The sequence below is a fragment of the Sceloporus occidentalis genome, unplaced genomic scaffold (assembly GCF_023333645.1).
Source record: "Sceloporus occidentalis isolate IW3139 unplaced genomic scaffold, rSceOcc1.0.p SCAF_1, whole genome shotgun sequence".
NCBI classification, from domain to species: domain Eukaryota; kingdom Metazoa; phylum Chordata; class Lepidosauria; order Squamata; family Phrynosomatidae; genus Sceloporus; species Sceloporus occidentalis.
This window is the reverse complement of record NW_028316981.1, coordinates 167,276,919-167,288,418: the sequence shown is the minus strand read 5'-3', so window position 1 is coordinate 167,288,418 and position 11,500 is coordinate 167,276,919.

Below are 11,500 nucleotides of genomic sequence, written 5' to 3'. Positions count from 1 at the left end.
TGGGGGCCATCCTGACCAATGAATTCTGGGAGTCTAGTCTTCCCCAAAAAGTAACATGTCCAGGCTCTGTCTGGACAATATGGAACTGGAGGTGTGCAGAAACAGATGTCAATATCTACCAAGTCTATATACTGACACCCAGTTATGTGTACAAATGAAGCATCTTTTAAATAACAACAGACAAGCCACTTGAACTTCCTGTTCTTGAGAATTGTCATATCCAGGCAGCAGGAATGATCATGTGAGCATCGGACCCTGTCTGTCCCAATCCAACCACTACAAGAGCCTCCTCCTACTGTCAATATGAAGCTGCCAGTCAGACATCCACTCATCCAAATTTTCCAGGAAAACTCAGGGGGTGTTTCCACTGGGGTTTAATGCGGGTTACGAATCGAATTCAGATAGAGGCGTGCCCATTTGAACCCGATTTAAACCTAGAACGGTTCTAGATCACCCCGCATGCGTTCCCATTTGAAATCGATTCTTTTTTTCGTCCTTTTTTTAAACCGCGTTAAATGCCTTTAACCCACTTTAAAAAAATAGAAGGGTCGAACCTTCTATTTTCCTCTAATCCGGGATAGTTACCGATGTATTTCAAATGGGAACGTTAGGACGTGAATCGGGTTACCTGTATGGGAGGAGTCAAGTGCGAGTGGGCCGGCCCCTTGCCTAGTCCCCGTCCGTCATGGCAGTCGCCATTTTCTCATCAGTCGTCCTTTGTCTGCGGTTCCGAAGGTAAGATCAGTATATTTTAATATTTAAAAAAAAAATTCTGGCTTTTTCATATCGCAATTGTCTAATATCATAGCGGTGGCCTTACTATCTGTCATAAGTGTCAATTTTTAAATTGATATAATGTTAAATTTCGAACTTAACTTATTACAAACTTCTTCTGTAAGCCGTTCCCCCAGCAGAATGTATCTACTTACAAATGATCTGGTATGTTACGGATTACACTAGGATTTTCCAAAAAAAGGTGTATGCTGTGTGATTTAGTACTGACTGGAAGAGTGTGTGTGTGTGTGTGTGTGTGTGTTAATATAAATATCTACATATTGACAGGTGAATGATTATTTATATGATCGTTTGGATATATCTATCTATCTATCTATCTATGCACTGAACATATATATATTACAGTGTACATATATATATATATTACACTGTACATATATATATTACACTGTATATATATATATATATATATATATATATATATCTCCAAGAGATAACAATAGAGATATATACATAAATATATGCACAGTGTAATATACTGTGTGTGTGTATTAAATCCAGATGGAAATATAGATGGGAATATTATATCCAGGGATAGATGGGAATATGAAATCCAGGGAAATATAGATGGGAATATTATATCCAGGGAAAATATAGATGGGAATATTATATCCAGATGGAAATATAGATGGGAATATTATATCCAGGGAAAATATAGATGGGGATATTAAATCCAGGGAAATATAGATGGGAATATTATATCCAGGGAAAATATAGATGGGGATATTAAATCCAGGGAAATATAGATGGGAATATTATATCCAGGGAAAATATAGATGGGGATATTAAATCCAGGGAAATATAGATGGGAATATTATATCCAGGGAAAATATAGATGGGGATATTAAATCCAGGGAAATATAGATGGGAATATTATATCCAGATGGAAATATAAATGGGGATATTAAATCCAGGGAAATATAGATGGGAATATTATATCCAGATGGAAATATAAATGGGGATATTAAATCCAGGGAAAATATAGATGGGAAAATTAAATCCAGATGGAAATATAGATGGGAATATTATATCCAGGGAAAATATAGATGGGAATATTATATCCAGATGGAAATATAAATGGGAATATTATATCCAGGGAAAATATAGATGGGAAAATTAAATCCAGATGGAAATATAGATGGGAATATTATATCCAGGGAAAATATAGATGGGAATATTATATCCAGATGGAAATATAAATGGGAATATTATATCCAGGGAAAATATAGATGGGAATATTAAATCCAGGGAAATATAGATGGGAATATTATATCCAGGGAAAATATAGATGGGGATATTAAATCCAGGGAAATATAGATGGGAATATTATATCCAGGGAAAATATAGATGGGAATATTAAATCCAGGGAAATATAGATGGGAATATTATATCCAGGGAAAATATAGATGGGAATATTAAATCCAGGGAAATATAGATGGGAATATTATATCCAGGGAAAATATAGATGGGAATATTATATCCAGATGGAAATATAGATGGGAATATTATATCCAGGGAAAATATAGATGGGGATATTAAATCCAGGGAAATATAGATGGGAATATTATATCCAGGGAAAATATAGATGGGAATATTAAATCCAGATGGAAATATAAATGGGAATATTATATCCAGGGAAAATATAGATGGGAATATTAAATCCAGGGAAATATAGATGGGAATATTATATCCAGGGAAAATATAGATGGGGATATTAAATCCAGGGAAATATAGATGGGAATATTATATCCAGGGAAAATATAGATGGGAATATTATATCCAGGGAAATATAGATGGGAATATTATATCCAGGGAAATATAGATGGGGATATTAAATCCAGGGAAATATAGATGGGAATATTATATCCAGGGAAAATATAGATGGGAATATTATATCCAGGGAATGTTATATCCAGATGGAAATATAAATGGGAATATTACATCCAGGGAATATTAAATTCAGATGGAAATATAAATGGGAATATTACATCCAGGGAATATTAAATTCAGATGGAAATATAAATGGGAATATTACATCCAGGGAATATTAAATCCAGATGGAAATATAAACTCCCTCTCTAATGACAGTGTTCTTGGCAACTTTCAGATATCTGCCATTGAATTGGCCTTTCCATCGTGGATGCCCAGCTCAGTAACAAACATGGTTTTGTTAGAGGCATGCATGATCTTCCCTGCAGGAATTCCCTCTCTAGTGACATTTTGCAAGGTGGCAGTCCAGCTGCTCCCTTGGAATCTGCCATGCACTACTTCCTGCAGGACAATAGGAAGGATGGCAAGCCTCTCATGGTCAGCAGTCTAGCCACCCCAGGGGACTCGCTTTTAGTGAGTGACCTTAGAATGCAGGAACATGGTTTTGTTAGAGGCATGCATGATCTTCCATGCAGGAATTCCCTCTCTAGTGACATTTTGCAAGCCTGAAAGAACCCATACATCAGATAAGCCAAGACTGGGGAAAAGTTCTGATAGTGTGTGTTTCCATGCAGGAATTCACTGTCTAAAGAATTTTTTTTCTGCTTATTTCAGCAACCGACGCTGCCCGACTAGTTGTGAGAAATTGTGCGAACAATGATGATCGACTGAGGAAAGAGATGCAGTGGAATAAAATGTTTTTGGATAAAACTAATTCAAATTTTATGGAGCTTATTTCTGTTCTGAAAGATCTCTCGTCAATCTATAAGGAGGCTTGTTCAAAATTGCAAACTAAAGAAATCAGGGTAGTGAGACACAAGCAGGATTTGATTGAGCTTGGTGATAAAGAATGTGTGGTGCACATTGATGGGAATGACCCAGGTACTAGTAGCATTATGGTACCAGCGTCCAAAGTAAGGTCACAAAGAATTATTCGGAAACCTGTTCCCTTTTCTCCATAATATTCTATTCAGCAGTAAAGATAGGGTTAGTAACAGATATGTGTTAAATATTAGCAATTTGTAACCCTTAACAATGTATGCGAAATGTAGTCTTAAAATAGTATCACATTGTGTAAACTAGTGTAGTGCTTATGTACATCTGCCAAATATTTGACCTAATTCTATTTTGTGGAGTTAACAATTTACGGGCAGAAGTGGAATTATGCTATGAATAATAAAAAGTTATTATTTCTAAACAATATGAAAAGCAACATTTATTTCTTAATAAAAACCATTTTCTTAATAGCATGCACATAGAAATACCAGCTTTACACAAATACTTGGAAAACCCTTGCAAACTTCTGGGAATATTAAATCCAGAGGGAAATATAAATGGAAATATAAATCCCATCACTGCCTTCGGTTTGGGGAACAAGGAGTGAAACAGAAACCTCCCTTGCAAACTTCTCCTTCCCTTCTTCCCTCCTGAGAAGTGATGGGAATATAAATCCCATAGCTGCCTTCGGTTTGGGGAAGCAAGGAGTGAAACAGAAACCTCCCTTGCAAACTTCTCCTTCCCTTCTTCCCTCCTGAGAAGTGATGGGAATATAAATCCCATCGCTGCCTTCGGTTTGGGGAAGCAAGGAGTGAAACAGAAACCTCCCTTGCAAACTTCTCCTTCCCTCCTGAGAAGTGATGGGAATATAAATCCCATTGCTGCCTTCGTACAGGTTGGGCTGTTGAAAGCCTGCAGCCAGCAAACTATCACAAAGGGATGATGGGACCTGTAATTCCCTAACTATGTTAGCTCCACTCAGCTGGCATTCCAAGGGTTAAGATCTGCCTTGCCCAGCCTCAGGACTTGCTGTGCTACAAAGGAATTCAGGGCTGACCAGCCAGTGAAAGAGAAACAAGACGTAGTTTCCTTCTAAGTACCACTAAGTACAGATGCTAACTTAAAGAAATGCTAAAGTTTATTTGTCTACAGGGTTTGTGCACCCTAAAGAAACCAAACTATGTGTTGTCCCTTCTAAAATAGCACCACTATTCTCAGATTTGGGACAAAGGAAGAAAACTATAAAACTACAAGCAAAAGCCAATCCACAACTCTGTCACAAAATGTGTCAACAGGACTTGGAACAAAGTAAGACTTCTGAGCTATCTCCTTTCCAAGGAGGAGGGCTCTTTTAAACTACCTGCCACAAAACAGAACAGAATCAGACAAATTCACAACTGGCAGTTCAGGCCAATCCTGAACTGATTTTATAGGGAGAGCTTCGTTTGCCTGGTGGTGAGGACTGATAAGAGCTGAGACAGTGTGACCTGTCTCTTGGTCCTTTCCAGTGGCTGCATCGTCCAGTACCATCCCAGTTTGGACCTCTTCTGTCATTTCAGGGCTGGGAAGGATGCATGGCTGGTTGGAAAGGTTTCCAAGGCTTGGGTTCTTTTCTCCAGGGAAAAGGGGGGCATTTCTGTTCTTGTGCATTGGGCTTTCTGTCTAACTCCTGTCTGCTAAATCCTAGTGTACGAAGCTGCTTCCAGATGGTGTTTCGCAACTCTCGAAGCAATTCTCTGAGAGGCTTTGGCTTTTTCTGGGGGTTTGAGGGTTTGTTTTCCTGCACTGGTTGGGAGTGGATTGGGTCTCTCTCCTTATCTGCGTTCTTCATGACAGGCTGGACTGGAGCATGTAATCCTGCAGCACCAATGGCTGCCGGCTGACATCCTCCTCCATGCCCTTCTTGACTCTCCTGCCATGGGGGATTGTAGGGAGGTTGATTCCTGGCTTCCCCTGACAGGGAGTGAAACAGAAACCTCCCTTGCAAACTTCTCCTTCCCTCCTTCCATCCTGAGAAGTGATGGGAATATAAATCCCATCACTGCCTTTGGTTTGGGGAACAAGGAGTGAAACAGAAACCTCCCTAGCAAACTTCTCCTTCCCTCCTTCCATCCTGAGAAGTGATGGGAATATAAATCCCATCACTGCCTTCGGTTTGGGGAACAAGGAGTGAAACAGAAACCTCCCTTGCAAACTTCTCCTTCTCTCCTGAGACCCAAGGCATCGCTGCTAATCATGGTAAAAATATGTTGTAGGTCGCCTCGAGGGTCCATGGCTAGGAAGCACTAGCACAAGAGGGAGAGTGAACTGTGCGGGTGGGGGCAGACTTTTAAAGGCAGAAGCGCTCATGACGTTTCACAACTTAAGCGCTGCCTTATTGGTCCATTAAAAAAAAAGCGCCAAAAAAAAAAAAAAAAAGATAACGGTTGGATAAATGGGAACGAAGATCGAACATACATCGGGTTATGTTAACCCGGGTTAATACTACGTCATCAATGACGAAGATTGATTGACAGCCACAAAACCGGTTTATATGCAAATTCGGCTTCTAAATACATCGATCTATTTCTTAAATGGGAACGATTGGTAACATTAAAACCGGTTTATAGGGATGAATGGGAACGAAAAATAACCCGTTTCGGAAAGCGGGGTAAATAGCGTGGTATTTTACATCGGTTTTAATACAATCGGTGTATTATATAGCGATTTAAAAGTTAAGTGGGAACACCCCCTCAGAGAAAATCAGTACAATATTCCTTTTTTCTCCTGTGGATTAATGCTTCAGGCACCTAAAAGACCTATGCCCTCCATGAATTGGTCAAAATGTCATGTGTTGGGATCACTGCCTATTCAAAGTAAGTGAGGGGTTTTATAATGATTTTATAATAGTGTAGACAGCCCCCCCCCCCCCAGCGAGTCTGTGTGGCATAGTGACCAGGATTTGATTTGCCACTTGGCCATGAAACCCACTGGGTGACCTTGGACAAGTCACATGCTCTCAATCTCTGAGGAAGGCAATGGCAAACCTTCTCTGAACAGCTTGCCAAAAACAACAACAAGAACAACAAAACCATGATAGGGTTGCCTTAGGGTTGCCATAAATTGGAAATGACTTGAAGGCACACAACAACAACAACAACAACAACAACGACAGACAACCCTCTGGATTCCCAGAAAGGCTTAATAATGGAAGAAGAGAGCACAAAGGCCTATCTGTCTAATGCAGAATTCTGATCACACTGTTGGCGGCCAGATGCTTATGGGAAGCCTAGAAGAAGGAAAGAAATGCAGTCGTATCTCTCCCCGCTCTGCATCAGCAGCTGGTACTGAGGGGCACACTGCCTCTGTTCTTGGAGACAATATATAGCTGTCAGAACCAACATTCATTTACAGTACAAGTAACTCATCATAGGGCTTTCTTAGACAAGGAGTACTTGGAGGTGTTTTTGCCATTTCCTTTCTCTGAAATACTTGGTGAGCTATTTGCAGCTTTCCAATACTACCACCTCCTCCTCCTCCTCCTGATGAAAATACATTTTTGGACTGATAAGAGAATGGCATCAACCCTGGAAAATGTCTATCAAAATTATTATAGTCATGCCTCCCCCCCCCCCTTTTTTTTTTAGCAGTGAGAGTCTCATTCTTCATGAATTTATCCAGCAACTCTTTAACCTTGTCCAGGTAACAACATCCTGTAGTAGTGAATTCCACAGCTTAACTGTCTGCTGCCTGAGGAAGTACTTTGTCTTGTCTGTCCTGACTCTCCCACCATTCTTCACAGGATGATCCTGGCTTCTCGAATTATGAAAGAATTATTAGAATTATTCACTTTTCCTGCACCATGCATCATTTTGTACATCCAGTGGTGTTGCGAAACAGAAGATGACAGAGAGCTATAGCACAGCTCAGTCAACTGCCAGCAATGACATTATCTGTTGTCCCAGGCAGAGATGTGTGAAAGAGAAACTTTATTAGCTTTAAAACTCCCTTTTCACCCTTTTCCTTGATACTTTTCAGAGGTTTCATGGAAGCAGGAACCTCTCCGTGCATAGTGAAATCTAATCTAGAATGAACCATGATTTTGGATACATCCTGGAAAATTCACAAGCCTGACCACAGGATTAGGATTTTCAAGTCCTAGCACCTGGTCCTTTGCCTGTGATCCTCAAGGTAAAGGAGAGGAATCTCAGGGAGACAACTTTGTCTTGAAACACACGTAACATAAACAACACACACACACACACACACACACACACAGATCTGAATCGTGTTGGTAGAAGTCAATTAAAGTAGACTTACTGTACCAATGGAATTTATCTATGTGTTGACTTACCATTCAATAATTGATTCAAGTGGTCAACTCTGGCTAGGACAAATCAATAGGATTCAGACTATTATATATGTACTGAGCTTCATAGTGATGGTAGACTGTTTTTTGTTCAAAGCAGAGATTAGAAAGCATTCTTTGGTAGGGCTACAATGTCCATGTCTCCTTAAAATGCAGTTCTTGCAAAGATGTTAAAAACAGAACTGAGAGAAGTGTATACATATGACTGTCTGGTCTCACCTCCCCACTTTTTAGATATGGAATTTGGTAAACTGCATTGCCATTCAGAGAAATAATTTCTCATTTGTCCTATACTTGATTTTATTATTTCAGTTACACGCTGTCTGTGTATGATGACTAATGACTTCAGCAAGACTCACCCCTATTGATATCAATAGGGGATGACAGAGCCAAAATGATAATGCTTAGGAGATAATGTGCTTTGAGCACTGGACTATGGGCTGCTTCACACGGGGACCTATGTGATACCATTCCAAAAATGATTAAAATATTGGCATTCCGGAAAAGCAAGTCCATTTGCTAATGCTTATCACACACGGAGCACAACAAGGGGTTAAAGACACATTACTTAGGGTCCAATGCGGATTTGGCTATCAAACAGAGGAAGACAAATCCCCATTGCTAGCTTGGGAAATACCTTTTCTGAGCATGCTCCAAGCTGTCATTTCCACAAGTGCATTCAAGCCCACATGCTCCAGAGGAGGGCAGGCTGAGGAAAATCCTCTTTGCACTGTTTCAGAGGCAGACAGGCTGAGGTTTCCCTTTACAAACTACTGTAGAACTACAAACACACATACACACACACACACACACAGAGAGAGAGAGAGAGAGAGAGAGAGAGAGAGAGAGAGGAGGGGGCTGCCTGATTCCAGCGAGGGCTGATACTCCCAGAAGCCCTCCTTTTCCAGGACATGTCCTCCATTTCTCCCTCCTGTCCAGGAGAAATGCAGCTGGGTGAGTGGGGAAAGAAAGAGGGGAGTTTGTGTGTGTATCCCATTAAGAAAAAGGCTTTCTTACTCTCCCTGGCATAGCAAGAGACCCAGGGAAATCTGGGAACAGGAGGCATCTGGAGGCTTGGTTTTCAGATGGCTGCCATTACATGAAGAGAGTGAATTCATGAGTAAAATGGAAATGCAAATTCTGGTCTCCTGGAGTCCTAGTGTGCATCTACTCTGTAGAAATAATGCAGTTTGACACCACTTTAAGTGCTGTAGCTCCATCCTATGGAATCCCGGGATTTGTAATTTTACAAAATCTCTAGCCTTCTCTGCTAAAAAGTGCTGGTGCCTCACAAAACTACAAATTCCAGGATTCTGTAGGATGGAATCATGGTAGTTTAAGTGGTATCAAGTTGCATCATTTCTACAGTGTGGATGCACTCCTAGTGTAATAGCCAAACTACTACACTGCACAAGCACTCTAGAACAGTAGCTATTACCTACTCCAAAAACAGTAGCTGCTAGTTAAATTGTCTATCACAGGGTGACCAGATGTCAAAACTGCAAAGGAGGACAAGGCAAAATAAAAGCTAAAAGCACTAATATAAATATAAATTCAATTCATATGCTTTATTTACAGCTATATTACATGCACTGTAATTTTCTGATGAACTTACCTTCTTTAAAGTGCCTTGTTGGCTTGCAATATACTTATAGAACTGTAAGCTAGACAATTATTTCAAATTGTACTTTACTAGCAGCAAACCTTTCACTGAATCTACATTTAAATTATTCCTTTCATTTGTCCATTGTGCTGAAATTAAGGAAAATACCAATTTAAGTATTTGCATTGTGTCCTGAAGCAGCCCATAGCCTGACATGCCCCGGGACCTCTGGGGACAAGTCTTGTCTGCTGGTGCTCATAAGAAAAAAGAACTCTAAAAGGATCCATTCAATCTCCTCCTTTGCAGCAAGGATGGGCTCCCATGTAGATGAAATTTTTGAGGGGGAACAGCAAATGTGATGTTACTCAATGGGCTTCGTAGTCATAAAAATGGAGGACATTTTGGAATTGCTCCTGGACAGAATGTTGAAATGTAGGACATGTTCTGGAAAAAGAGAGCATGTGGTCATTCTGGTCTGTCACATTTGTTAAGGAGGCTTTTACATTCCTTCCACCCCGTCCTATAGTTCGAGCATTGGTTTGGTTTTTCTAAACATTTAAAACATGTCATGTTCTGAGTCTCTGTTACCAAGGTCTAGACCAGTCATTCCCAAACTCTTCCCCTCCTCCAGGTATTTTGGACTAATAGAATCATAGAGTTGGAAGAGACCACAAGGGCCATCCAGTCCAACCCCCTTCCATGCAGGAATTCACAGTCAAAGCATCCCTGACAGATGGCCATCCAGCCTCTGCTTAAAGTCCTCCAAAGAAGGAGACTTCAGATTTCAGAAGCTCCAGCAAACTTGACCAACAGTCAAGATCTCTGGAAGCTGAGGTCCAAAATACCCAGAGGACCAAAGTTTGGGAATCACTGGTTGAGACTGTTCATTATTGTGTACATGTGTGGCTTCACACAACCCATATCTCTTCCACTATCTTCCTGATAAGGTTTATGTAAGAATACAGGGAACCTGATGATATAACTTTCCCATATTCTTAGTCCTGACCTGACTCACCTTTGCAAATGGGTCCCAAGCAAATTCAGTTTTGGGGTGGGGGGGGGGGGAAGACCTCATCACAACCATCAGGTGTGAAATTCTTCCACTCAGAATTACCAGGCAAGTTCAGGTGAAGAGGTAGATTGGCAGCTGATACACACTCACAGTAATGGGTCATTTGAACCCCATGAAGACAACTCCTGGCCTCTTGTCAGAACTAGCAGGTAGTACCACCTCTCTGCTGTATTGATGAAAAAAGATGGCTCTCTGTGGACACCTTTTCAGGAGAGGACTGAGAGGGAAAGCATTTGACAAATAAATGTTATTTCTCCCTCAACCTCTAGGGGAGAAAAGCCCACCCTTCTTGTAGAGCAGCTAAATTGAAAAGATTATTGGTTTGTGGCTGGAGTTGGATTTTTTTTTTTAATGCTTAATTTTCAGTAAGTGAAAGAGTAGGGGAAAAAACCTCCTTCACCTGAATCCTTGCTTCCCCTCAGTTAGAAAGAAAACAATTAAAATTTTGTAAAAGAGGCTTGATGGGTCCCTGAGCTCCATTCAAAGTCATCAGGTCTCTGCTGCCGAAAGCCTGCGATGCACAGAGACTTATATATAGCTGGTAATTTACGTAAAGCAAGTCAGCAGATGGTTCGGCAATTTAGCAATTACCGGGTGTTAGAACATGTAGATCTCGGCTTTATGTAGAATTTTATTATTCCTAATTGTCTTACCTTTTTTTTTAACTTTTAAAAAAATCTGAAACAATTCCTCAGCTTTTTTCTTCTTTGCTTCTTCAGTTTTGGGTTTGGTCGAAGGATGCTCACTCACGTTGCCCTATTTTGGGGAGCCTCGGGAGGAAATCCTTGTTTGTCTGGGTGGATAAGAAGGGGCATTTAGTTACAAGGTTGTTTTTTTTCCAATTTGTCCTTAAGGATAAGTCACGTTAAAGGTGTAATCGTAAAAAATAATTGCCACGCATAAAGCTTTCGTGAAAATGTTGTGCCCGTTACAAATTGTCGTTGCCTTCTTATTGGGCTCTGGTGGCACCGTGCGC